General features: G+C 42.1%; 1 protein-coding gene across 1 annotated transcript in view; it reads right to left on the bottom strand.

Moving 5' to 3' along the window:
• Positions 1-27,041, bottom strand: part of LOC139351284 (receptor-type tyrosine-protein phosphatase delta-like) — a 349,795-nt gene that overhangs the window by 287,671 nt on the left and 35,083 nt on the right. The window lies entirely within an intron of this gene.

Raw genomic sequence — 27,041 nt, 5'->3', positions numbered from 1 at the left:
TTGATTCAGGAATCAAAGCATCAATTCAGGAATACTAAAAAAAAAATAAAAAAATTGCTCATTCATGTAATCAATCAGAAGCCACATTAAAGCAAAGGTAATCTCCTGGGAAATACTACTACAGTACACCCCCCCCTTGACATTAAGCCTCTCAGCTGCCAGAAGGGCATCCTCTCTTGAAATTCACGCTCCCAGCTTAGGAACCGCCTGGCTGTCAGGGAGAAGGGCACTCACTGTATAACTGCATATAAACATAACACAAACTGCCAAGTGTGATAAGAACGGGAAGGAGGCTTCAACACCAATTTCGACAGAAGACAAATGACTGCTGGTGGACTTATCATTGTCGATTCATGTCGCTGGAAAGAAGCTTTGCTTTTGTGTTTTCCTCCTTCTGCTAGGCTGTTATTTATAGTCTGGGCAGGCACTCGTGCTCTTGTTTTAGTTCCTTCCAAAAGCTGAGTGTGGGATTGAATGTGAAATATTTGAATGCGAATGTCATTAAATGTTAATGAGCAAATGCTCCCAGGTGGCTGTGGAGCCATGTAAGTACAACATCATAGGTTCAAATACAAGACAGCCCTCTTTCTTTTTCCATTTTTGCCATCATTGACACATACAGTATTTACTGCAGATGAATGCCTCACTTTAGACTTTGAGATCAATAACTGAAGAAGGTGATGCAAGTTTGAAACTGACAGCGACACATCAATTTAGCTCAACAGCTTTATTTCTTAAGGCTTTCTGCATCTAATGTTACAATCTGAATAAACACACCAAATAAGGGACAGTCACACAAGCACAACAAGCTTACTCATTGGTTTCCTGCATGTCCAGTCAGTAAGACTCAGCAGCTCTGGCGTCTGACTTTACGTGATGTTTTTACACTGGCCACTGTGTTTTATCTGCTTGACCTGTCAGCACCATGCGGTCCACGCGGTGACGTAGGTACATCTCGAGCAAACCTCCCGAGGCTGCTGTCCTCTCTGCCACTTGAGCTCCCCTGGTTGTCGACTCAGCATGTCGGACAAGCTCCCTGGGTTGCTACACTGTTATGGCTGACACACTGGGTGGTTAGTATGTATGAGTGTGTGAGTGTGTTATGAGGTCAGCGGTTGCCAGAGGCTGGCCTCAAGAGAGACAGCAAGGTCCCAGCGGCCACCTGCTGTGCGGCCCCCTGCGCTGTGCGTTGGCACACGTTATGATCGCTAGGTGAGGGCGAGGGAAAGTAAAACAGGAACACAAACCAGCAGTGGTAACCAGTTTGTGCAGAGGGTTGTGCTCTGCATAACAGTTTTGATGGATGTTTCCAGGGTTATGTTAGGAATGACATCAAAATATGGCGATGGGGTTGCCTTTGCAAGTATAGTGATGCAAGACATGGAGCTGCTAATTTGCTGTGCAACTACTGCATTGCGATTATAGCAGCTTCATTTAACACTGTCATTTACATTGGTTTAACATCTAGAGCTGGCAAAATGCAGGGAATACTCCACACCACACTATATGCTGCACGAGCAGCCATCATTCTGAAAACAGCACCTCCCGTATCTTAATGAACTACAGTAATGAACTGTGGAAAATTATGCATGCGATTAGAGTTTTGTTGAACAAGCCATTTGAGTACGAGACATAATAGCCCACAATTTTATGGCTAGATTTACAGGCAGTAATCATCTCAGAGTCCCCTCGCCAAATCTCATTCTGTGTGACTGGTGTTCAAGAGCGATTATTTTTTGTTAATACTCCTGTAATTAAATGCATGCTTAGACTCTGAGTGATTACAGTTCCTGACGAGTAATTGCTCTGTGGCTCAGATCATTGCAAGAATGATAATCAAATCTGCAGAGTTTTGTCCGCGAGAACAACTGAACGGCAGTGAGTCACCGCTCTGGCAAAGAGACGAACAGTCGAACGATGGTCCTTTGGAACACTGATTGTATTGACTGTAGGTGACTATTAGTGCGTTCCCATAAATTTTAGTGCCTTCCTGTGTGTTTCAATTTAAATACCCTTTTGTGACGTCCATCTCAGCCCGGTTTGAAAGAGTGCGACTGAATGCTGAAATTTCCCTCCTGCTGTCGACGCCTCTGAGCAATCGTGACTTTGAGCAAGAAAACAGCCTGGCAGCTTCAGAGCGTCATGCAACACCTTATGGACGCACTGCCCACATATCTGAATGCATGTATACTATCTCGCACAAAAGTTGCCTCTTCACTTTGCATAAACACTTTCAAACGCGGTGAAGGATGGCATTCACAGAAGCTGCTATTTATTCCACTTTTCACTTGAGAAACAATGCCAAAGCAGGAACATCAATAGCTCTTTAGGAAAATTTGGAGGCAAAACATCTTGAATAGCTGCCACGAAAACAGCAACAAAATCCCTAGGAGAAGATCTAAATATGAACACAAAGCGAATGTGGCTGATTAAACAGTGGTCCCTTTGGTAAATCCCTACTGTTTTTTGGCTTGACATTTTTCAGTAACCTGGAAGTAATTGCAACTCTCAGCTGTCAGTTCGGCTCTGTCACTGCACTGTTTTAAGCTATGGTTTGAGCGCTGTAGAAAACACCAGGCCCTAGTAACTACACATCACCGCGATGATCCTTTATGTCCCACAGCTTTATCAGCTCTGCAAGGATGCAGTTGGATATCATGTAAGTCAATAAACGGGGACACCAAAGATGGAGTTGTGAAGGAGAAAAAAGGGACTTTCGAAGAAGAATAAAAAAAGGCAGAAAATGGATAATTTAATCTTGGCAGCATCAGTTTGCAAAACTGAAATTGTTGCATGTGATCAGATAGAGGACGGAATAACATAATAATGCTGTGCTTGTTAGGGAGCAAATTTGCTAACATTGTGCAGCAAAAGCAAATTGCTCTGTTCATTTGCAAGAGCATAAAGCAGCAATTAGCATGTGATTCACTGAGAAATTTATGAAATCATCCTATCACATAAGCATATCTCTCATTGATTCCTTCTCGGGTAGAATTGGGACAAGTCTGCAGCAAAGAGAGCATTTACTCATTTATTTATCATGATAAGGTTTTGTTACAAATTAAAGAGGTGGGAGACACTTGAAATAGGAGTTGTGATTAAGGGAACAAAGAGGGGACACATGAAGGGTTTCTTTAAGCAATGGGTTTGAAGGCAGGAAGTAGCTCTAATTGGCACTCTGATTGGAGTGGGGAGTGTTGTAAAGAATTAACGGCATCATCTACAACTGTGCTTCCAAACTTTACTGCAATAATGCAGATTTCCTTTAAAGGCATATCTTTGAGACATTTTGTGAAATGCACATTTGCTTTCTTGCTGCGAGTCAGATGAGAAGATTGATATCATTTTTAGGTCTGTCTGTTAAATATGAAGCAGCAGCCAGGAGACAGTTATCTGCCTAATCTGAAATCTGCCTACCAGCACCTCTACAGCTAATTAAAATCTTATATCTTGTTTGTTTAATCTGTACAAAAACTCACTTTGAGCAAAAAAGTTGTGGTTTTACATTGGTATTACAGTATGTGCTGACCTCTTGTTGGTCGGGCGCAGTGACTTCCTGGGTTTTGGACTGTACAGTGACCATTTGAGTGCGCCAAGCTAGCTGTTTTTCCCTGCTTTCAGTTTTTATCTAAGCTAAGCCGCCCAGCTGCTGATTAGAGTTTCACAATTCGAGTACAGGTATAAGAGTGGCATCAATCTCATTATGTAACTAATTATGTAAATATTTCCCAAAAGCTTGAGACTTGGACTGTATTTATCTCTTCTGAAATGGCTTGCCAAATTCTTATTCCGTCAGTAAGTTTATAATTCAGGACAAGCTGACCAAGCACAACCCAAGCAAATGCATTCTGTTCCTGTTGGGTATGTACATAGTAGTAGTGCAAGCTTAGTGCAACCTCTTTGACTTCTAATTGCTTAAAAAGTCTCTTCCTGCTCTATTTTGTCACGAGGTAGCAGTTCAGTCTTTGAAAACCTGGCTTTGGTGAAGAATGTCTTGTGTTCCCCTCCCATCTTCCGGCATCCCCAGGGTCCAAGCCCCATCTCTTTGACCCGTTTCTCTATATATATTTTTTTCCCATCAAGGCTCACTCAGCTGTATCTGTCTTATTTCAGCTCGCAGACCCTCTGGGATGCTCTCATTCCCATCGCTCAGCCTACCTTTGATATTGTTGATACCTCCCCTGCACACAGGTTCGGAGATAAATTTAAACCACAGGCATATAGTAGGAAATTTCATAACTATATCTACCCATGCAGTATGAAAGCTGGAATCCACAAGACATTCAGCCAGCTGCATGTAATGAGGAGCCGGCATGAAAAACACATTTGCCACACAATAAATAAATGTGATTCCATGTTAAGATAAATTTTCCTGCTCCAATTTTATGCATAAACATCCCACATTGCCAAGTATTGCACCTAAACAGTCCATTTATTTAGTGAAAGTCAGATGGAAATTGTCAGCGAAAGGTCTGCATATACAACATGAAATTATTCATATATTAACCAGGGATTTTCATGCCTATTACTTATGTGCTCTGTGGAGGACATGTACCGTGAGTCCCAAACGTGATGTGCATTCCAAATATGTTTCAAAAAATATCCTTCACTTTGCTGTGACTATGCATAAACTTTATCCCTCCGCATGATGGTTGCTACGTAAAACTCCAGGTGAGAACCCACCAAGTGAGGCCGAACCTGTCATGAAATAGCCATTAATGAGTTTTGCATTTCCTAAAGCCTTTTTGCTCTCAGAATATAAGAGTAACAGGACTTGACGCGATGTAATATCTGGGGTGTGAGCAGCAGTAGCAGTGCATCATGATTAAATGCTTGCGTGGGTCGGAGCGAATGATCTCTGCATTTGTCACCAGAACAGAGCTTAGCGTCCATCAGAGCTGCCAGCGGAGGTGCGTCTGCCACTGAGTGGGAACAGAACAGGCCAGATTGTGTGGGGAGGGAGGCCTTGGCACGTGACCAGGTGCATCTGAAGCCTCCTCTGATCCTCCAATGTGCTGTTGAGCTGCTCTATTCCCCCAACACTACGCCAAACACCTGCTTGGCCCGATTGTCAGGCTGAAAGCTCTGTTATCGGCGTGGGCCGTCCAAATGGTGAGGCGCTCTGCTTTCATCAGCAAGTAGTATCGAGCAGGGGAGATGGGCGATTGATGTCAGACTGACAAGGTTTAGAGAAGATGGGAGACTTCATGAGGTCAGTTTGATATTTTTGCTGAGGAGACGTTGCTCGGCAGTGTTAGAAATATATACAGCACATGCATTTTTTTGTGCAAGTTCAAGCACACCTGTGTATACCCGTGAACCGGCTCGCTGATTATTTTTAGCTCTACATCAGTGTCGTCCTCAAAAAAACATAAACATGTGCTATTAAACAGAGCGCTGGGATGTGACGAAGCACATTTACTCAAGCACTGTATGTATTTGAGGTACTTGTACTTCTCTTTTCATGCTACTTGATACTTCTACTCCAGTACATTTCAGAGTGAAGTGTTGTCTTTTTTACCCCACTACATTTATACTTACTAGTTACTACTTTACAAATTAAGACATCTGCATGCAAAACATGCAAAGAGCTTCTAAATATGATCATGAATCAAACTACCCAACTGGTAAAGCTCTGAGTAATTTTGCAATCAAAGCAATCAATTGATTAACGGAGTATTTTCCAACTTTGGTATTCATACTTCTACTTCAGGAGCTGAGTACTTCCACCAACACTGATCAAATGGAAAATTCCTGTCTGTACTGTTTCTGATTGTGCTGCCTGTAAATTCAAATGCACGATATGAAATATTGACATCTGCTGTGGTGAAATATTTATGCGACTACTATCTATGGTAATTAATTGAGCTTTAAAAGCAAGGGGTGTGGGTCATCATCAGAAGGATGCGCGGTCAACAATGTGAGTTGCTTGTGATGGAACAGAGATGCATTTGACTAATGAGAAATTGTGAAGGCAGGCATCCGTCAGATGGAGAAGTAATGCCTGATTCCCGCTCATCACTCGAAGCAATGGCAAAAGATGACTGAGGCACAGTGATATGACATTCTAATTGAAGGCATATTTCAGCGGAGGACAACAATATGCGCTTCGGGGCCCCATAGGTATTTTTGCCACCATGTTACAGGGCAGCACAGGGAATATATAATATGAATGACTAATACAGTCTTTATAGCGAGCCTATTGGTAAGTAATTAAATGACAGGACTCCAATGACAGCCAAGATGTGAAGTTGCTGGGACAGCAGGCGGCTTTCAGAGTGGCCGATCACAGCATTTGGCAGGAAAGTAATTGATGGAATAAAAACAAAAGTGACGGGAGTTGTTTCGGCTCAACAGCGACGGTGAAGGCGTGTTAGACAAAGATGTCTGGAGTGGAAGGGGGTTGGGGAGTAGGAGGGGTGGTGACAGATAAATGAGGCCATCGCTAGCAGAGGGAGGAGGAGGGGAGGAGAGAGTTGCTAGCGAGCTCCCTCGCGATCTGTACCTGCCAAGTCCCTACCCTGAACAGCTGCTAGCAACTCTGAGGATGTGTAGCAGCTCACTCCCTCACCACATCCATCTTTTACAGCTTCTAATCCAACTGCACTGAGATCAGTTCGAGGTGTTTGATGCAGCACTTTACTTCGGCAGAACCGCGTTATTTTACCTTCATGACTCATGCAGCATGCATCGACGAAACACAGTACCCTTTTTCATGCTAACACCTTCCAAATTCAGGCCCAACGGGTGTCTTAAAGGAGATTGCTGTGAATGTTTTCCATACTTTTACACTCTGTGATTGGATAACATATATCACTTAAGACTGCAAGACCTTGATAGAGAAAACATTTGCTTTGTGAGCTGTTCTCACACATTTCCCATATCCTGCCATGTGGTGTTTTGAAACACTCACACCTGCTTTGCTGCACCAGAAATAGTTTGACTATTATTATCGTGTCTGATTCCGGCTCCGGCACAGCAAAGCGCGGCTCTCCTCGCTTGTCATGCTTCTGATGCACCCTGCCCCCATGCCCCCACTCACAAGCTGATGGTCACTTACAAGCTGCTGCCTGCCATTCATAACCGCTCTCTATGAGTTGCACCTGCAGTGTTGTTATATAACAGGCCGGTCCAACAGCCACTCAACATGCCCTGCATTTGCGATGACACCACACCGCTAAAGACATTCTGTCATCCGGGGAACATGGTGTTCCCTTATTCATAAACTGGAAAGGGTTTCAATTAGACATTTGTGGCTGGCCTCCCAGCGGTTTGTGTGTTTAAACGAGATCCCTCTGTGGGGAAGACGATGGAGGAGTTCTCTTAAAAAGTGGCCAGAGAATAGCAAGCAAGAGATGATGAAATGCATCTTCATATTTAAAGTAAATTTGGAATCCTTGCAGTGCCTTTGCCACCTTATGAAGCAACATTTTGTTTTTCTACTACCGTTGACCAGTGAGTTTCTGCATTCTTTGTCAAGCTGTTTATATTTTTGATTGTTGTTAATTGCGAGAAAAAAAAAAATGTAAACAATTTTGTGGTGACTGTTCCAAATGTTTGTGACTGACCTCCTCTGGGCACTCTAATTTAAGGAGAAGCCAACTCTATAGTAAGTGATAATGAAAACTCCATGTAAAGATGCAACACTGGCCAATTAAATCGACTACAAAGGAACTAGAACGCTGCCATGGCTGCGACCCAGATGTGAGCACAAAAAGATGAAAAAAAAGCAGAAGGGGTGACATAGGGGGCAGAAATCAGCTTTGTGGCGCAATTTAGGAAAGAACCACTACATTTAGCCACCCGCTCACACCATCCCTTGCACCCAGCTCCTTTGTAGATCCACAGGGCACTTCAAACAAAGCTGTATTAAGTGGGATCAGGTCATCACTCCGGCTGTGATTGCAGCAGAGCTCTGACTTGAATAGAGAGTGCTGACAAGCTCTCTGTTGTGTCGAAGTAAGAGACAATGTTTCTGCCATGACGTCAGTCGCATGAAGATGAAGAAAAACATCAGGTTTAATGAAATGCTTTCTCCCTCCGTAGATGCGATTTAACAGAACAAATTTTGTTATCAGATTGTGGGGAGAATGGTCAAGAGCTCTGACTAAGCCACTGTGCCCTCAAGACAAAAAGAGATGCATCACTTGAGCAAAGATGTTGTTCTCGATAATGAAATGTGGTTGGCCATGAACAAGCCAACCCTCAAAATGTGAGAAACTCGTAAGCAGAAGTTGCTGGAAGTCATTCAGTTTTGTGTGTGGTCGATGGTCACTCTGAGAGAAAACACCTTGACCTTCTTTTAAGCGTACGGTTTGACCTGCCTGAGCTCCACAGTCTGGCAAATTAATACAAATTACAGGTCAGCACCTTAATTTAAAAGAGATACTGAGTATACTGTTTATTTATCTCCCTAAATAATCAGTGTCTGGGCAGCAGGTGAACTTAATCTACGCAATTTTATCCAAAGAAACAGACTTTTTCATTAAATGAAAGCGGTTGAAATTACATTTTGGCTTTGGAAGTGATAATTTGAGGTCTCTTGACATTGAGAAGGAATGTGTTACATTCTTAAACCAGCACTTACTGATCATTACCTGACAGACAGCCGAAGACAGGGTACGACTCTAAACAAAGGACAGCTGATTGAATGGATGGACTATAGAGGGTTGATTTAATTATGTTTAAAGTTACTTTCTGCTTGAAAAGAGCTCACAGCAAAACATGTCACCATGTTTTGTATGACATACAGAAGCTGACGGAGCTGGAGGAAATCAACAGGGTTGGGCAGACCTTTGTAATTCTTTAACAACATCATTGTAGTTTACAAAACCTACCGGCATCTTACAGACACGCCTGAGCAGAGTCTCAGATGACAGTCCTTTATTCATGACTGTAATGTGATGGAACTCTAAACCATCAGTGCATCTGCATTTAGATCTGCCACAAACAACCCTATATCTGGATCCCGCCATTGATTTGCATAATTGGAGATTGTGGCCGGGTGCTTGTTATTCATTGACATGACACCACAGAGCGGCAGATGGAGAGATGTACTGAACTGACTGTTCCAGTTTCTGTCGGGTAAGGGTGGCAACATCTTGGCAAAAGGGACCTGAAGGAAACAGCCTCGCCACCCAGCGCTACGAGCGACGCCACATTTAAGTCATTTTTCTTTTTTTATTTTGCGAGCGCTAAATTGTAAATTGACATGCAGGCCAACGTCTAAGAAGTACCAGTGGAATAAAAAAAAAAACAGCCTTGTGAACCGCTGGAAAACAACTAAGCAAAATGAGCTCAGTTCTGCTTTCCCCAGACAAATTTGAGACTTAAAAAACGAGCTGTGTGCGGTTTACTGGCCAGCAGGCCTCTAAATAACCTGAAGTACACAGAGCACCTGACTGAGATGAGACAGCGCTGACTGACTGACACATCCATCTCCCCTGCTATCTGTCTGACTGAGGGCGGGGAGCGATTGCAAGTCCCTCATGCATGAAGAAGAGAGCACTGCTTATTAGTGAGGGGAGACTGAGAGAGAGAGAGAGAGAGAGAGAGGGAAGGGGGGGTTGAGGAGGGCGGGGCAGGGGGGAGAAAGAGAGATTGCATCGTCTCAATTTCAGTTTGATGAAGGACACAGTGTCTCCTCAGGATGAGCAGAAATCTATGTCACGTCGGTGTGGTTAAGACTTCAGAAGTGTACAGTGAAAACGTGCCGTGACTTGAATGTTTCACGCATGCAAATCTATAGTAATACTGAGCAGGGTTATCTCCTCCTATAGACCCTTCTATTCTTTTATGATGGAATGCAAATACAGTGTCAGCAACAGCCTTTTTTTGTGTGCGTGTGTGTGTGTGTGTGTGGCTGCTGCAAACATTGAGCCGTTATGCGGCAACTCAATTATGGCAAAAATCATAATCCTGATTATTTTGGTCAATATCGAGCTCACAGTTATTTAACAGGATTACTCACTGACTTTGGAAACGTCGTGCATTGATTGAACTTTTTTAAAGAAAACCTTTTAACACTGAATTTCCTTGAACTTTAAATATAATTAAACTGAATAAAAAAAAAAAAGAGTATGAAAGAATGAGTAAGAAAGGATCCCTGAATTAAGACTCTCCCGCTCAGAGCAGCGCTACTGTAACTGCATAATAGATGTGACTGGACTTTGGCAAACATCAGCTCAACTGACTGCAGTGAGCTGAACTGAACACCAGTGTGAGTTTGGGTCTGCAGGAAGCGGCAAATGTGTGCTGCTTTAAAAGGAAAGGGGTGCGCTGGACTAATAACGCAACAAAATGAAAGTGTCATAGCAAAATCATATGCAGCACAATCATCATTTTATCTCGATTGTCCTGTTTTCATAAGCGTTGATAGCCAAAATCACAGTTGAAAGTAATACTGAATTTATCGCCCAGCATTAGGTCATCTGGGAACTTCAGCCATCCTGAGCAATTAGTATAATAGACAGCATAGTTGCATCGTACTGTACATAGTTTGAGTCCTGTTTCTGTAAAGGGTTTTATTACGCCCATTCTAGCAATAGCTAACATAGCAATTTTAGGCCCCATTTACATTTGATGTCCACATGTGATCTGCATCTGTATACAGTATCTGCATAATGAAATCCAGTTCATGGGTCTTTGCATTTGCACATGGTGTTGGTGCATCCTCGCTCAGATCTCAAGATCAAGAACAGTAATTAAGTCATTTCTTAATCCATTTTGGTGAAGGAGGACTTACCGGCCACTGCTTGCTTAAGCTAGCAGGAAGAGGCGGACTTAGACGACCTTTCACTTTCGCAGTTTTGAGTCTAAAGTAGGGTCCAAAATGAATATTGATAAGACACAGCCTCCCTAGCAATTTTCATACAGTCCCTAAAAAACAAAATGAAAGTAGGACATGTTGTGGAAGAAGTTGAAATGCCATTTCAGAAAGGGGTTATAATGCTATATATCAAGAAAGGTCTGCATCTCCCAAGTGAATGGATGCCGCACATTCCAAAAATCACATGACTAAGTGAGTAAATGTCAGTTTGCGCTATAGCCTTAACATTTCATTACTGCACAGACGATCTCATGATGCCTCCAAGTGTGACAGCAGAGGTGAGACAATGGTATGTGCTGTAATGCATGAATCACTGTTCTGGCACTGTAGTTTGGCTGAGAGGGCACTTTATGATTTCAGAAACTTGAAGTTGCCACTAATGATTAATGTAGCAGGTCCTCTCAGCCAGCAAACCTTTCAAAGCTACATTTCCTGTAAAATTAGTGCCGGGGAGACATTCAAATCTTTACCTGGACACAGATAAATCACACACATTTTCAGCTGTTTGCTTTGTACATGGACATAACATTTCGCAGGGAGCCGTCCTAAAATGTGTATTTATGAACAGATCAATCAATACATCTGACCTATTACCTTCAAGGGCTTGTCATGGGTACTATTTCAGGTTTACAGCCTTTCAGCATGAACTCTATTGATTGCTTGCCTTCAGGAACACTTCTGGTGTAAGGACATGAAGGAGGAGGGGGAGCGGAGGAGGAAATGGTTCATCTCCTGTTATTGGAGTTGTGGGGATTTTGATCTGAGGATCGCCAGAACCGCAAGAGCACTAATGTGTGACACAGCAGCGCCCGACAGGCTTTTCTTTGCCAGTGAAACAGCAGTATTTAAAAGGTGATGTAACTTGAATTTAGAGGAAAAAAATGAGAAGGGTGAATGGTGAATGAAAAATAGGCACAATCAGAATTGTTGAAGCAGTAAAGGATTTGCTTATGCCAGTTTTTGTGCAGCAATGGGCAGCTAGTTGTAGGATTAGCCCTACAACAGTGCAGGAGATAAGGCTGAAGATGCTTTGTGTTCTAAAAACAAAAGACCTCGATCTATGCGGTGTGACAGTTTGTGTACGGGGTGACACTCCTCACGCAGGAGTGAAAAAAATCCTCCTACGTGGTTCAGAATAAAAGATGCCATCCTTACTGTCCAAGCTCATGCTATTTCACAGTGGCTCTGAACATGAAGCTGTGCACTTCAGAACTTGTTTTGTCTCGCCCTGGGATGCAGGCGTTTTGATGAAATCAGGCACAGTGTGTCTGAAGCGTCACGGTCAGAGGGATGCCTACCTATGCAGTGAAACACTGAGCAGTTGTGTGCTGTCTGGCTTGGCAAACCATGTCATGTTTCCGATCGCTGATTCCCATGGATAAGCGTTTTTGTGTTTGAAGATTCTGGACTGTAAGAATAAAACAACAAAGAAAGGAACACAGCAGCGGTGCACTGTTGCACATGAGTGTGTTGTTTTCAGATGCAGCTTACCAAGCGTCACTCGCTCTTACTATACAGGTAAACATTTGCAAAGATGGAAATTGCTGTGTTGCAGTCCTGAGCTGCACTAATTGTGTTTCCTGATATTGGATTTAGTTTAATGGCAATTGGTGTGGATGCTAAAGAATACACAAAGTAAAGGACTCAGCGAAACAGAGTGCTAAGAGCACATGGACTCACACCTGGCACCAGAGCAGAGGCTAAAATTATGTACACAGATAAAACATCACATGATGATCCTGTATGGCTGCTGAGAACGATCACAGAAATCATGTAGGCGATGAAGAAATAAAAGGAAAGCCGCTCCAGTCAACACCATTGCCGGGCCCTTCATCAAATTACCAAAATACAGCCCAAGTTGTCATCAATCAATTTCATTTTCACTTCCCAGTGAAGTCACCGTGAGGCAGCGCCAGTGCAAAAATAAACATCACAAACATCAGCCACAAACAAGCGCAAAAGAGATTCTTCAGAGGGTCTTTCAAGTCAAATGGATGGATGAGGAAAATGAGTCTCTGACGGGTGAGAAAGGGGGGAGGGGAGTTCTTGAAACAAGTGGCACTGAAGCTCTATTTACCTTGCAAGTATTTACTCTTTCTTTCTGATGTGCTTGTGAGGCTGCACACCTTTCTATCTTTCACACGTTCTCACAGAAAGAAATGGCTAATCTGAGGTTATACAGATTAGTATAGACATTTCAACATATAGAGTATATGAAAATACAAATGTGCCGTACTACAGTACTATATAGTAGCAATTACAGTATTTAGATTGTCAAATTGGTTAACATTAGTCAACAGCATATTTGAAGTTGGATGGATTAGAGATGGATTACATGTTTGCTAATTTTCTCATTTTAAAAACTAATTAAAATATCAATTTACAGAGGAAGTTGTTTTGGTCTTTTATCTGTGAAGAAATATGTAAATTTTCTTCATTGAGCATTCACAAACAACGTGTATGCTGCAACAATGTGGATTTTTCAAAACCTTTGTACACACCAATATCACTTTGTCACATTTTCTTTCACCTAATAACAAAAATATTGATTTTAGCCACTTTACTGTAAGTCTGAGACATTAACCCCTATGGAAAGAATAGTGCAGTTGTTTTTATTCTCATCCAGATGTCATTTTCATGCCATAAGCATGTTCGCAATGCAACTTCTTTTTAAGCATCTCTCCAATAACCAATAACTGGCAATTAAATATGTGCCCTTGTGTAGTTTTCTGTCCTCTGTCAGCTGTACTGTACATATTTAAGCAATGCTATATTAGTAGTTGTTCTCCTACTCCCTGTTTTTCTTTAAATGTACCTACAGCCATACCAATTTTAACAAATTGGTTTCAGTCCCAGTATGATTGTTGCAGTGCATTTTATTTTCAGAACCACAGAACAGAAAGAAGATTTGAAGGATTTAATTTCTCTGAAGAAAGGAGCTATACTTGTGAAGTTTTGCCTTCAGTGAAAATATTCCAAGTCGGAGCGAGACAACTCCAAAACATTTTAATCATGCCTATAATTGATAGGAAGAACCGTCTCTGCGAATTAATGAATCCAAAAGGGTCCCTTTGATGTGAGAGGGACTGTGACATTCAGATTTGTGCTTGACTGAGTCTGAACCAGATAGCTCCTCGGAAATAGCTGACTTTGGCATTGGCCAGCCATCATCCATCACCTTTGATATCAGACTGCAGGCAGGTAGATTGATACCCCCAATACAGATTTCAGAGAGATCCAACAGAGGACACATGTCTTAAGTTCAGGTCAGCTCACGGCTCTTAGTTTTAATTAAATCTAAATGTATAATGATTGTCAGTTGTAGATCCATTGGTTGAGCAACAGCAGGTTACTATTTACTGAACTCATACACTGTGACACACACAGGGTCCCTATGCCAAAGATGGAAGATCTATGTGGTTGTTTGCCACATGGTTTTACAGCAGTTGACAACACTTTTTATCTCCACCCGAGAGAAAATTGACCTTGCAGTTGTTGGATCCCACTAGACTCGAGCACTGTGTAATACCTGGCACCATATTTAATGAAAGAGGGGACAAAATAGGCCGCCTGTACTGTTTGTCAACACAGACTAATGTCTGCGTTTTGAACCACTGACCCGCTGTAATGGTCGAGAATAGTAAAAGGCCTAGCTTCATGAGCTAACAGGCAGCTGGCCTAGTAGCCTCTGACAGGCACTGGCTGGCACTGGCTGGCACTGCTGTGTCTTGTCGAGACTCCTTGGCCTTGCAGGTCTCGTGGATGGCCCGTGTCGACAGGGGGATTCACATTGGTGTGATGTAGGTTCAGAAGCATGGGCACGCGAAGTATGTGACCTCCCTGTGAACTTTTCCTCCTCTGCCCTTAATTTAACCTATAAATTACTTAGATTATGTATTCAAACATAAGTATTCTCAACAAAGGCATCAATGTCTTTAAATTTCTTTTTGTCATGATGGTATAATAATGGCAGGTGGAATGAAAGGCAAGTTTTGTCATTATGTCACTATTCCTATATGATAAAATTTGCAGTTGGTCCAAGCAAATGTAAATTGCAGCGGTTGCTTTCCGCACTCGATCTCTTTAATGAGGTTAGGAGAGCGAACTCAAGGATTACTCCTGATGCAGCTAAAGACAGATGGTAATAGGACATGACCTCAATAACTGCTGAAAGCTGAGGGTGTTCTGACTGCAAAAGAGATCATCTCACCCTGGAGAGGATTCTGCATCCAGTGGAGAAATAAACAGAACGTAACTGACTAAAAGAAAGAAAAAAAACAACATATTATCACGCTACGCTTAATCGGCACATGCACTCTGCACATGCACAATCATTTCATCAACAGGTATGCCACAGAGAGATTTGCCAGACTACTGGAGCAGGTCAGAGCAAATCCTGTTTGCACATATTGCTCTTAAGGGGGACTTACATCATTGGCTGGATGAGGCTTCATGGTTTTGGACACGGTGCACCTCAAGGCAGAGTGCATTTTGGCACATTTAAGAGAGCTTGGCAGCATGGTGTACTGTATAGCCTTTGGGAGAATCACACTCCAGACAACATGGGCTTGAATGTGTACTAAGACAGACCTCTGCTCTCTTATTGGTGGAGATTTATGTTCAAAGTCAGTCAAGTGGGAAAGAAAGGTGACCTTCACACTCAGAGCCTCCAACAATACAGTCGTCTTGTGCTCACTGTAAGCGTGCTCAACACATTGCTGCCCAAGTCAAGCTGTGCGGGGCATATTTTAACTCTCCACTAACCGTGAGTTTTCTCAGAGATGATTTCAGCATACATCTTGTTTCAGCTGGAAAGGAGCACTTTATTTTCCCTGAGATAAATCATTCATCATGTGATTGACCTCTTTGTTGGGCAGTGATTCTGAAGGGATCCTGACCTGTCAAAGCTGATTTGTTTCAAATGTCAACAGGGCCACAAAGGTGCCCCGGCGTGAACTCTCTGTGATGAGAGAAGTTAGCAAGAAAGAGAGGGAGATTTACAACCAGATATGGAATTTAGCAGTTCCGCATAAACTCAATTTATCATCAGCGCATTATCCTGCCCTCTCCTAAAAGAGTAGGGGGAAAAAAAGAACCATAGCGCTTCTTCGATTAATGACCCTTCCCAAGTGCATCCAAAGGCATAAAACATTGTCGTCGCCCCCCCCACCCCTGCATGCTTGTCTCACAAACATGAAATAAAAAAACATCAATTATATTCTCTGTGATGTATTGTTTGTTAAAGCTTTATCACCACAAATGAATTTTCTTTACCGTAGCTATGAAACTCTCAACCTGTAATTACTTAAGCTTCTCAATCATATATTTAGATTTTTTTAATTTCTTTAAAGGTAGATGATCTGTGCTCTTGTGCTCTGATACTCTAAAGATCTCATTGACCTGATAAATATCCACTGCGGATATTCAATTTAGGGAGGAATACAGCACACTGGACTGTATGCTCACATGAAAGCCCTGCTAGCAGACCTGATAGATACACTCATTCATCCATGAAACCCGCTACGCTTTGTCAAGTGTCAAATTACGCACCAGCAGAAAGAAAATTTGTCCTAAGCCCTGCAAAACCTGAATGATCTTTTACGACGAAGTCAATCTCTTAAATATGTGAAGAATGAGAATTGTTTGTGCAAAGTGCAGTAAATTACTTTGTCAATTTCTCAAGGTCTGTTTCCTGGTGTACCACCTGTGAGACTGCACAAACAGCCGCAGAGATCAAGCTGTAATAAATAAATACCGAAGATTGTTACCTGCGAGTGGCAGTTTTTTCTCAGCCAGAATTGACGTTTTCTTATTTTATCCTTTGTAATATTCTCTAATGTAAAACTAGAATTAAAAAATTGCAAAAGGCTTTTTTAAATATATTTCCACGTACATGCAATGCTAGTGTGAAAATGAGCTTGTTTCCTTGTCAAAAGTATTCGTTTTTTTTTTTCTTGTTCCCTTGTAGTTGAGTCAAAATTAATAAGTAGATTTCACTTTGTGGGCTTACAGAGAGAAAAGACAAAGAGAACAAGGCGATGATGTCTGTGAAAATGCCAGAAAAGAGAAGGGGGAAAAAATCTCTCAGGTCCCAGCAGATTTTTACAGGCCTTGATGATCCCTTCCCAGCTAAAGTTGGGATTATTTCCGGAGTTGGCAGTTCATCACGCTCGCATGCGGGAGGTGCTGAGGGTGAGAGGCTTGTCAGGAAGGCACTCTGCTGCCAATTAGTATCAATCGGGAGGAAAATAAGGGCTGCACTGTTGCAATTTTTACAGGGGGCTTTTTTCCCCCTGCAGCTCTGCTCCTCCCCACACATTAGAGCGGTTTTTCCCCTCAGTGATCAGACCTTTGAGCTGCAACACTATCTGTGAAATGATGTGCCTGATCAAACTACTTTGTGTAAAATTATATCCCCTCATTTGCTCTCTTGAAAAGAGATCTGAATCACAATAAAAACAGTGATTGGCCTATATTATGTTAGTTATTTATTGGTGTAACACTTTTCATTAAGGTACACATATTCATCATTAACTCATTGTACGTTAGCATGCATATTAGTAGCATATTGCTAATAACATCCTAATAAGCAGTAATTATAAGATTACTGCGGGAAAACGCATAGTTAATGTATCAGTAGTTTTAGAATATTGTCATGCAGAAAAAGGAATTAAGTGCTTTAGAATAACTAATAAAGAGCCAGAATGCTGCTAATATGCATGCTAATAAGCACACCAAATGATTATTAGTCACAGACAACATGTAGGGTCAGTTTTCTGAAGAGGATGCACATTAAGCCTAAAGTAAGCCTTCATCTAAAATAATTAATTTTGTCTGAACAGTTGTTTACAACGTTTCATTTATTACTCCTGACTGTGAATTCCTGGGCTCTAAGTTCATGTTAAGTTTCATAAACCATATATAGCTAATTTAAAATAGACGCACTGGCTGCCAGTGGCAGTTCATATTGTGTTATAATAATCTATTCAATTTTGAGCCAAAAATTTTTTTGATACAGGTGGTTCAGTTATTCACATATAGGCTTAGGTTCGTCTTTTTCACTCTCTCCACAACCATCATCATTCTGTAAAAATAGACATACTGCCTCTACTGGGGACTGTCAGCTAAAGTCCAGGGGTTAAAATTTAATGAGAATTTGGATGTGCGTCTATTCTAATTTTACCACTAAACTAAAATGATGTGGGCGGTGTGGGAGGGTGGATCTGTGCTGATACAGGTTCAAGCACATTGTCATGTGTTGACAGAGACAACACATTGTGCTGTTCACCCTACTGCTACCCACAATTAAATGCCGTGTCCGACCTCGTTATATTTGCTCGAGACCCTGGGGCGTTCGGCTCCGGGGACACCCAAGGTGCATCACATGCCAGAAAGCACTGGAATAAACAGCTCTAACTATGGATGGATGCCTCACCCTCCTCAGTTAGCAGGGAGGAAGAGGGGGTCTGTCTGTGAAGGCAGCGTTGTGTAGGAGTTGGAGCATCCCTGATTTGATAATGTGCTTCGCCTTTTCTGCTGCTGTAAGTCACACTAGAGATGGTGAAGGCTTGTGTCCATTTGCAAGTGAGACAAACAGCTGTATTTACATTGATGCAGTCCACAGAGTTCACAGTGGTGTTCGTTTGGCAGCAGGCAGCTTCAGCCCCTGTCATATCATAGTGAGGCTTATTTGAGAGGCCTCTTGGGACAATGTGTTGCCAAGATTTATCCGAATGCAAGTCTTAAAGGAATAAATCAACATTTTGCGGAGTCTTACATGAGAAAATCGAAACCACTCTCATATCTGTGTGGTAAATATTGGTTGCTGGAGCCAGCAGCTGGTTAGCTTAGCGTAGCAGGAAGACTGGATAAAGGGGGAACGAGCAAGTCTGGCTCTGTCCAAAGGTAACATGATTGCTTGTTTAATACACCCAGAAACTAACCATCCAGTCAACATTTTACGGAAAGCGAATATTCTGAAACACTTGGGTTTTTGTTCAGACTACACAAACAAGGTGTTAATTAGTGATGCTGGTAGGTGGATTTTGTTCCTTTTGGACAGAGCCAGACTAGCTTTTCCCGCCTGTTTTCAACCTTTACGCAAAGCTAGGCTAACCTGCAGCTAGCTTCAGCTACGTACTGTATTTACCCTGTGAACGTGAGAGTGGCTTTGATCTTGTCACCAAACTCTCAGTCAGAAAGCAAATACGTATCCCTCTATTCCCTTAAAGTTAATTCCCAGTCTCTACAGAGCCTTTGACAAGTGGACCATTTGATAAGCGCATCAAAGCGGCACTTTACCAATAACCAATGTACCAATAACTCTAAGTAATGTGGCTGAACTCCATTATATCATTCCAGCCTTAATATCCGGCTCCCGACAACATCAAATGAAAGGAACAGTGAATCACAAAAGAAGCAATCAATTGCTGAAGATAAAGCAATTCAATTTTTTTTTTATCTCACTTGATCAGCCTGATACAATCCAGCAGCAGCTGACATGTCTGTGCATGCAGAAACATGAATAATCAAATATAACATGTATGCATGTTATATTGGAGTATGGGGTTTTCAGATCAGGCCAGGTATTGGAAAAGAAGGTCAGAGGGAAGAAATTATTTCATGGTAGCGTAAGCTGACAGGTCAGTTGCCCTGAGTAGAGCACCACCTTCTCTATTCTGAACTTATGAAATATTCAGCTGACCGGGAGACAAAGGAAGTGCTCCAGTGACATCGACCAACACAAGCTGCTCCCTATGGCTCTACCGACGAGCCGCGGTGAGTGACTGCACTGAGCAACCTTTTGAGCTACTAACTGACCCTTGCTGCCACTCCAAAACGGGTCAGTCCTATAACAGACCATGTGACCAATTCAGTCTTTTGAAAATGCATATTAAGTTCCATGTCACAAGAATTGTGGGCGGCTTCATGACTCGTCAAATGATGATTGTGGGTAGAGGCTTTTCACCTTCTTTGACTGGAGGTTTATTCCACGAAGAGATTTCGGCAGATTATTCAGTTTTGTACTGTAGCGCACGCAACATCAAAATAAAGACATTGTATCTATGAGAGTACAAATTGATATGGAGAGCGACTGAAATGGATATGTCACACAAAGAGCCATCACGCGATCCGTCTGCAGCAGCGAGCAGTGTATAATTTGCAGATGTCTTGTTTCTATCAGTTCAATATCACGACTTCCTTTCTCTAATACCCACTGTGACAAGAAAATATAACATCTTTCATTGTGTCACATTCTTAAGCGGAGGTGCCATCTGACAGCCTAAAAGCTAAATCCATTGGTGGTGTCACTCAAACGCTACGCAGTTTGGGAGGCAGCTTCAGATCACTCCTTAAGTTTGGAGCTTATGATGTATGCAGCCAGTGTTTTGGCCCAGACTGTTGATATTCTGAGACTGCTCTGCCGCAGCAAATTGTCCTTGCTGGAAAGAAGAAAAGAAGAGCGCTTAAACTGTTTTGTGGCCCTAAAAAAAAAGGAAAAAGGCATTGTGTTGCCTCAGCAGGAGTCAACAACACAACGTGAAAGAGAAGGGATTGATTTGTCTTTTACTGTAAGTCAACAGTAATTGACTGTGGTTGAGTACTTAAAGGACATTTCCATCCGCAGAACTCATCAGGGGAAGGGAATTAGCAGAAGTGGGTTGCCTTTGTGTTTGTATGTGTGCAATGCTTGACAATAAGCATAGCATTAATGGCTGCTGTTTTAAACGCTCCACTTCGCGAGCAGGTGTGTCTTTGTACAGTAAATTAAACTCAATTACAGAGGCTCCAACTTTAGTAACAAGACTGTGTTACTGATCTATTTGAAGTTTAGAAATGTGTGTCTACTAATGTTCTAGATGTAAACCAAAATGTGTGAGAGAAGTGTAACAAGTGTAAGAGCAGTTAATGTTTAAACCACCTGAGAAGTTGGTTTCAAGCATTCAGAGTTTCATCCTAACAATCGAGTGTTTATATGTTTATCACTTTAAACCCACAATATGTTTTGATACAAATATTGCACAAATCTAATTAGAGCACAGGAATAGATGACATCACCATTTTCCAACTAAGCCCCACCCACTTCAAACTAGTGAAAAAAGCAAGGACAAAAGCATAAATGTTCAGCAATCTTCAGAAAAACTGTTCAAACTTCAGTGCAAAATGCACAATCCCATCACTCATAGAAAAGAAAATACTGAAGTCAGCGCCTTTAAAGAAACAAAGTCATGCTATATAACATTGTGGTCTCCCATTTATTAGTACCGTACATCATTTAAATCATACCACAACATTAAGAATTACAACCCTGATTCCAATATGTAAATAAAAACAGTGCAATCATTTGTTAACAAACTTGTTTTTGTTTTGTTCTTTTTTTTTTTAAGTGTTCCTGAGCTCATGTAGTAAAATTCTACTTTACTTATGTTTTACAGCTATTTTGCGATCAGGGTTGTGGAACACTACAATGTGGAATAAAAGCAAAAACATCAACTATGCAAAGTTTTCAAAGTTAGCAAACGATGGAATGGACGCAGCCTGGATATTTCCCTAATTGTGCCTGTTAACTTTTGTTGTTTCAGCACTCTGTTGAAAACTTCTGCAATTAAAAGATCCAAAAAATAGATAGCCCTGATAAGATGTCCTTGGCAGCAACAATGGCCACCTTTGATCTTCGCACGCTGCTCTCTTGGTGGAACAACTGGAAGCAGCTTGTTAATTCTGCAGCCCTGTGTTTCTCCAACACTGGGCTGTGTGATTCATCTCTCTGCTCCACAGCTACCACCCTTAAACTCCTTTTCTCCCACTGCGTCCTCTTTCCACGGGCCCACTGGCGAGCCGGCTTGCCTGACTGCCTGTGCCTGCCGATGTTTATCATTAGTTCATTAGGGCACAAAATGGCTGGCGTTTTCCCCGTGCCAGCCATTTTCTGACACTGCTCTCAAACTAGTGAGCATCCTGACTTCTTGCCTTCCCTGAAATACAATCCTATAACACTGTAATATAACACATTTTACATCTTGTATATTAGTGGTACCACTCATTTAGTTCTTTTTTGTTTTCCTTTTTGTCTTGCATATTCTCACTGTTTTCCCATTTTGACTCTGACACATTTCACACATAAATCATGAAAAAAACAGCCCCTCTTGCTCACTACTTTGAATGCCGGGGCTGAATTGTTGCTCTTGTCAGCAAGGTGATCAAAGAGGCGTTTGAAATGAAGAGGCTTTCTGTATAGGATTCAGATCTGCCAGCGTTTAATTGTGCTGTTTAGAAAGCGCTTCGGAAAGGCTGGATGTGGCATTCATTTTGTTGTTATTCATTCACGAGTAGGATGTATTCTAGCAAAATATTTATGCTCTGGGTAACATCAACATCATTTGTACTGAGCCTGTTATGCAGAGATGATATTTGTAGTGCTCAGTTTCCTCATCCACAGCAAAATGCTGCACTATATGTTGGTGATTTGATTCAAGTAAGTTGATATTGTTTCTGTTTAGCTTGTCAACAACATGGTTGGAAACAAATGAATTCTTTGGTGTCAACATGCATCTCTTGCAGTGTGATAGAAAATGAGCATGCATGTTAAATATCACCAAATGAATCTTACATTGCATTGTCACATAGAGGCCACTACGTTGGGAATGCTTTATTTTCAATCCCCCCCGTACTTTCTAGTGAAGTCACAAATCAGGATTTCATAAAATAGTGATGCTTCTGTGCTGCCAGAGGTGGGTGAAATATAAGTTTCTATCATAGTGAACAAAAAAAAAAAAGTTTCCAACGATTCCTCAGGCATGTCTGGATGTGAGAGATTCTCTGTTGTTTGAACATGGCTTTTACACTGCTATCATCCTTCTGAGATACTACAATACACTGCTTTGTCTTGGGGCCTGAGTCTTCAGCAGATAAATGCCAGATGCTAAGAACGCAGGTATAACAAGAAAAGTAGATCCGGACCTCTCACTCAAGTTCAGACAGAACCAATATCCCTGAGCATTCAACAGAGGGAGCTGGCATAAATAAAAATGCTTGAGTGGAAATATATTTCCAAGGGAACACATACGGGTAGAGAGGAGAGGACACCCCCTTGAAGGGCTCTCACTCACTAGTGCGCCTGTCAGCCGTCTTCAGCGCGTCACAACAAAGTGGAAGCCATTCCATATTCGACTCCAATTGTCTTGTGAGTCATTACATTCCGTTCAACATAGGGCCCATTTCACTGCTGACACGGCTTGCTGTCACCACTGAATTGCATTGACATTCACAAAGTCTTTCTCCAGTGGGACCTAGGCCTTTACATGTGTGTGTGCGTTTATGTTTGTGCGTGTGAGAGAGACACAGCGTGCATGTGACAATTTGAAACATATCAGCAGTGGGGAACGCTCAAAAGCTGCTTATTATGGCTCTTTAGCAGGAACCCACCGGGGGCTGTAGGCACTTGTGGACTTAATTGAACTATTTCAATAGATTTGCAGTGATATTGCTGGGCATGGCCATTTGGGTGACCTATTGAGCGGCGTGAGACTGCAGGAATACTAACCTGTGGGCCCTTTACATGTGGATGTGTGCAACAATTAATCCATTATGCATGAACTTCCTCCTGGGATGGCGAAGAGAAACTTGGCCAGAATACCAACGTTGCATTGCAGAGTCTCCACCACTGTACAGAGAACCATTCAGATAGAGTTAAGAAGTCGAGCGTAGACTTAATCAATCTCAAGGTAGTACTACACAAATGGATGCTGGGTTTGTTGCGCACTACAGCGAGTCCAAGGCAGCAAGAAACGTGATTGAGTGATGCAAATGGTATGTTGTTCCTGTCATTGTGATGGACGGTCTGAGAAATGGCTTCAAAATGTGTTCGAAGGTTGTGATTTCCGTTTGAAAAAGACTTAGAAATGTAAAATATTTGACAACCCCAAAGCAGAAGAAAAATATTGCACTTTTTAGAGGTTAGTAGGCCACTGAAGTCCTTGTTTGTCCAATGGGTAACACTGACATTTTTATTCTGGAGCAAGTGGATAGTGACCTTGATAAAATTGATGAGATTTTATGAGATTGATGAGACTGATGAGAACATTAAATATATTGTTGCAATATATACATATCCAGTTTCCAGTACCTCTTAGTGCTTTAAAAGGCAACTGGACTTGAGATTCTTGAAGACATTTTGCCTCTCATCCAAGAGGCTTCTTCAGGTCTAACTGATTGGTGGGGAGTCGCAGGCATTTATCCCCTTGCAGGATCATTCACACCTTGAGAGTTGTTGAGGCCACATGTGAATCATTGACCCACCCGGCCATCACGTGAGTCGTTAGGGTCACATGAGTTATGTTGTGAATGGGTGTTAAGCTGCCTGGGGAGGGATCTCAGGACAGTGCTGTTAGTGGCTGAAAAATGGTGTCGTAGGCCGCCTTCCCTGTTATTGACGGTCATTCCAGTTTGATGTCGATGGCTTTGTACACTCTTCTTTCAAACTATTGGTCGTCTCTGGCCAGAATGTGTGCATTACTGTTCTCAAATGAGTGTCCCTTCTCCTTAAGATACAGGTGGACTGCGGAGTCTTGACCTGAGGTGTTGGCTCTCCTGTGTGCACTTGTGAAGCAGTTGTTTTGTTTCCCGATGTACGAGTCCATGCATTCTTCACTGCATTGAACTGCGTACACTGCATTGCTCTGCTTGTGCCTCGTGTTTTGTCCTTGGGCTTTCACAATCTAAGGGATGACATTATTGTTCCATTTATTGTCCATTTCTTCTCTTTTTACTATGTGTCTTTTTGTAGTCTTGATTTTGGTTGATTTTGATTGAGTTTGGGTAACCATAAGTATTAAGTGCTTCCCTAATGTGTTTCTGCTCCTTCTGATAACCCTCATCTTATGCTCCAGTGGGTGGTGAGAATCAAAGAGAAACTACTGATGGCTGGGTGGGTCAGTGACTCACATAACACCCATTCACGGCACGGTGGCACCGTGGTAACACTGTCGCCTCACAGCTAGAAGGTCCAGGGTTCGGGGCGCTGGGGGGCATGTCCTCCACCATGCCTTCAGTGCCTGCTGCTTGCTCCTTATCTCGAGGAAAGGGGCCTTTCTGTGTGGAGCATGTTTTCCCCTTGTTCACTTGGGGTATCCTCCACAAAAAAAACTCACTAAAAACATACAAGAAGCTCACGACCTAACCAATGGTGACAAAAGGAATTGGGTCCCTGGGCGCCGCTGTCGGCTGGCAGCCCACCGCTCCTGGTCTGCCGCGGAGGAAGGACTTACCAGGATGGGTCAAATGCGGAGGAATAACTTCACCAAAAAAGCACAGCATGTGCATGTAGTGCGTTGTTGTTGTGTTGGCATGTGTATGTTGTGTGGTGATCAATTAAGTAAAGTCTTCTTCTTCTTCTTCTTCTTCTTCTTCTTCTTCTTCTTCTTCTTCTTCTTCTTCTTCACACCATGACTCATGTTACCCTAACAATTCACATGATGGCTGGGTGGGTCAACAACTCCTGTAACTTCAATTCACACCATGACTGATGTGACCCTGAGTCAGTAGGTCAGCCACTCACCTTTGACCCCAGCAGCGCCCAAGGTGTGAACGATCCTGCAAGAGGTTAAATGCCTGGGACTCCCCACCAATCAATTAGAAGAAGAGACGAAATATCTTCAAGAACCTCAAGAAAGTCCAGTTGCCTTTTAAAACACTTAGAAGTACCATGACCTGACTGAATGAGAATCTTCACAGACACAGCATACAATACAATATTTAGAACACCACGCAGACATTTTCCAAGCTTTGTTCAGTCTGCAACTGAAGATAATACTACAATAATACTACTACTGATAAAAGTAAGATAATGTATGCAACATCTCAAGAATGCTGTAAATAGGTATAGCTGTCCTGTAAACATGACTGCTGCGACAGGTATGCACTGAAGTGCACCATTCAGAGTAACAAGACCCTTGAGAAGCTATATAGGCACTTTCTAAAATCTATTGTAAGTTTTTGTGTAGGCTTCTCGCCATAGCACAGGGACATGCAAGAGATAAATCCCAATAATGGTGCTATTTTTGTAAAGGTACTGTTATACTCCGTGGGAAATGAGCTTTCACTATTACAAAGATGACTTTTCCCTTTGTGCTCTAACGGTAGTAATGCCTGTAGGTGTATCGTGTTCCAGAGGAGCCAAGGGGCATCATTAAAAAGTTGAGAATTATCTATGGATCACAATGAAAATTGTCTCCAGTTCATTTAGTTCTTCACAGCACATCTGGACATGTTTAACCTATTCCACCGAGCACCGAGTGTATTCCATGGGGTGTCTAAAAATGAACTTCAAACGGGAGGGCTTTTCTAAAAAAAAGAGACATCCTTAAAAAAAATCACACAGGATGAATCAGGCACCCATTCAGTGCAGGGAGGAAAGCGTAGGGGTGGGACGGCAGAAGGTTTAGGCTATGTGAGTCACTACAAGTGGAGTTCTCCTGCAGACAGAGGTAACAGAGTTCCATAAATGTATTACAATAGCCCACAATTAACCACTGCTGTACAAACAAACCAAGAGCTTTTGTATTCAAATACATTTCAAGTGAGATCTTTGACCATACCAATCCATTAAAATTACTCTAGTGCTTGTCCTCGACCCGTTTACTTGAGCCAAAACTCCTATAATGGGTAATCAAAGCAACAAAACAAACCCTGCAATTAATCTCACTGTCACCATCCGACGCATTATGATGATACTTTGGAGCCAGACGTGATTTTATTCACAATGCTACTCAAACCTGCTACTGTCTACACAGCCTTACCTCCACCCACATGTTCAATACAGTGACCTTTGCTTATGTATGATGATGCTTAGAAACTGATAGCTCAGCCCCAAGCAGCATATATGTAGTTAACAGTGATAAAAAAAAACAAGTAGATTCATCAAAATGCTTCTTACAGTAATTTTCAAAACGATGGTTCCTTAATTTTCAAACAAAACCAGGTTTACCATAGCTCCATGAGATGGTCGCAAAGGTTGTCACAAGCTGCCGTATTAAATGTTCAGGCTTTAGGCTCCAGTATGCATTTGATGGCTATATGTATGTTGTCTTGAAACACAGAGGCTAAAGCAATATGTCCCAAATGTCAGCAACATCACCAGCAGAACCTTGCAGAAGACATGGAAATAAAGGAACAACATTGTTTTTGGAAGGCTGTTTGAGCTAGTTAGCCCTAA

The sequence above is a fragment of the Chaetodon trifascialis genome, chromosome 23, assembly GCF_039877785.1.
Source record: "Chaetodon trifascialis isolate fChaTrf1 chromosome 23, fChaTrf1.hap1, whole genome shotgun sequence".
Classification (NCBI taxonomy): domain Eukaryota; kingdom Metazoa; phylum Chordata; class Actinopteri; order Chaetodontiformes; family Chaetodontidae; genus Chaetodon; species Chaetodon trifascialis.
Note: the sequence above shows the minus strand (reverse complement) of the source record. Positions and strands in the feature narration are given on the sequence as shown.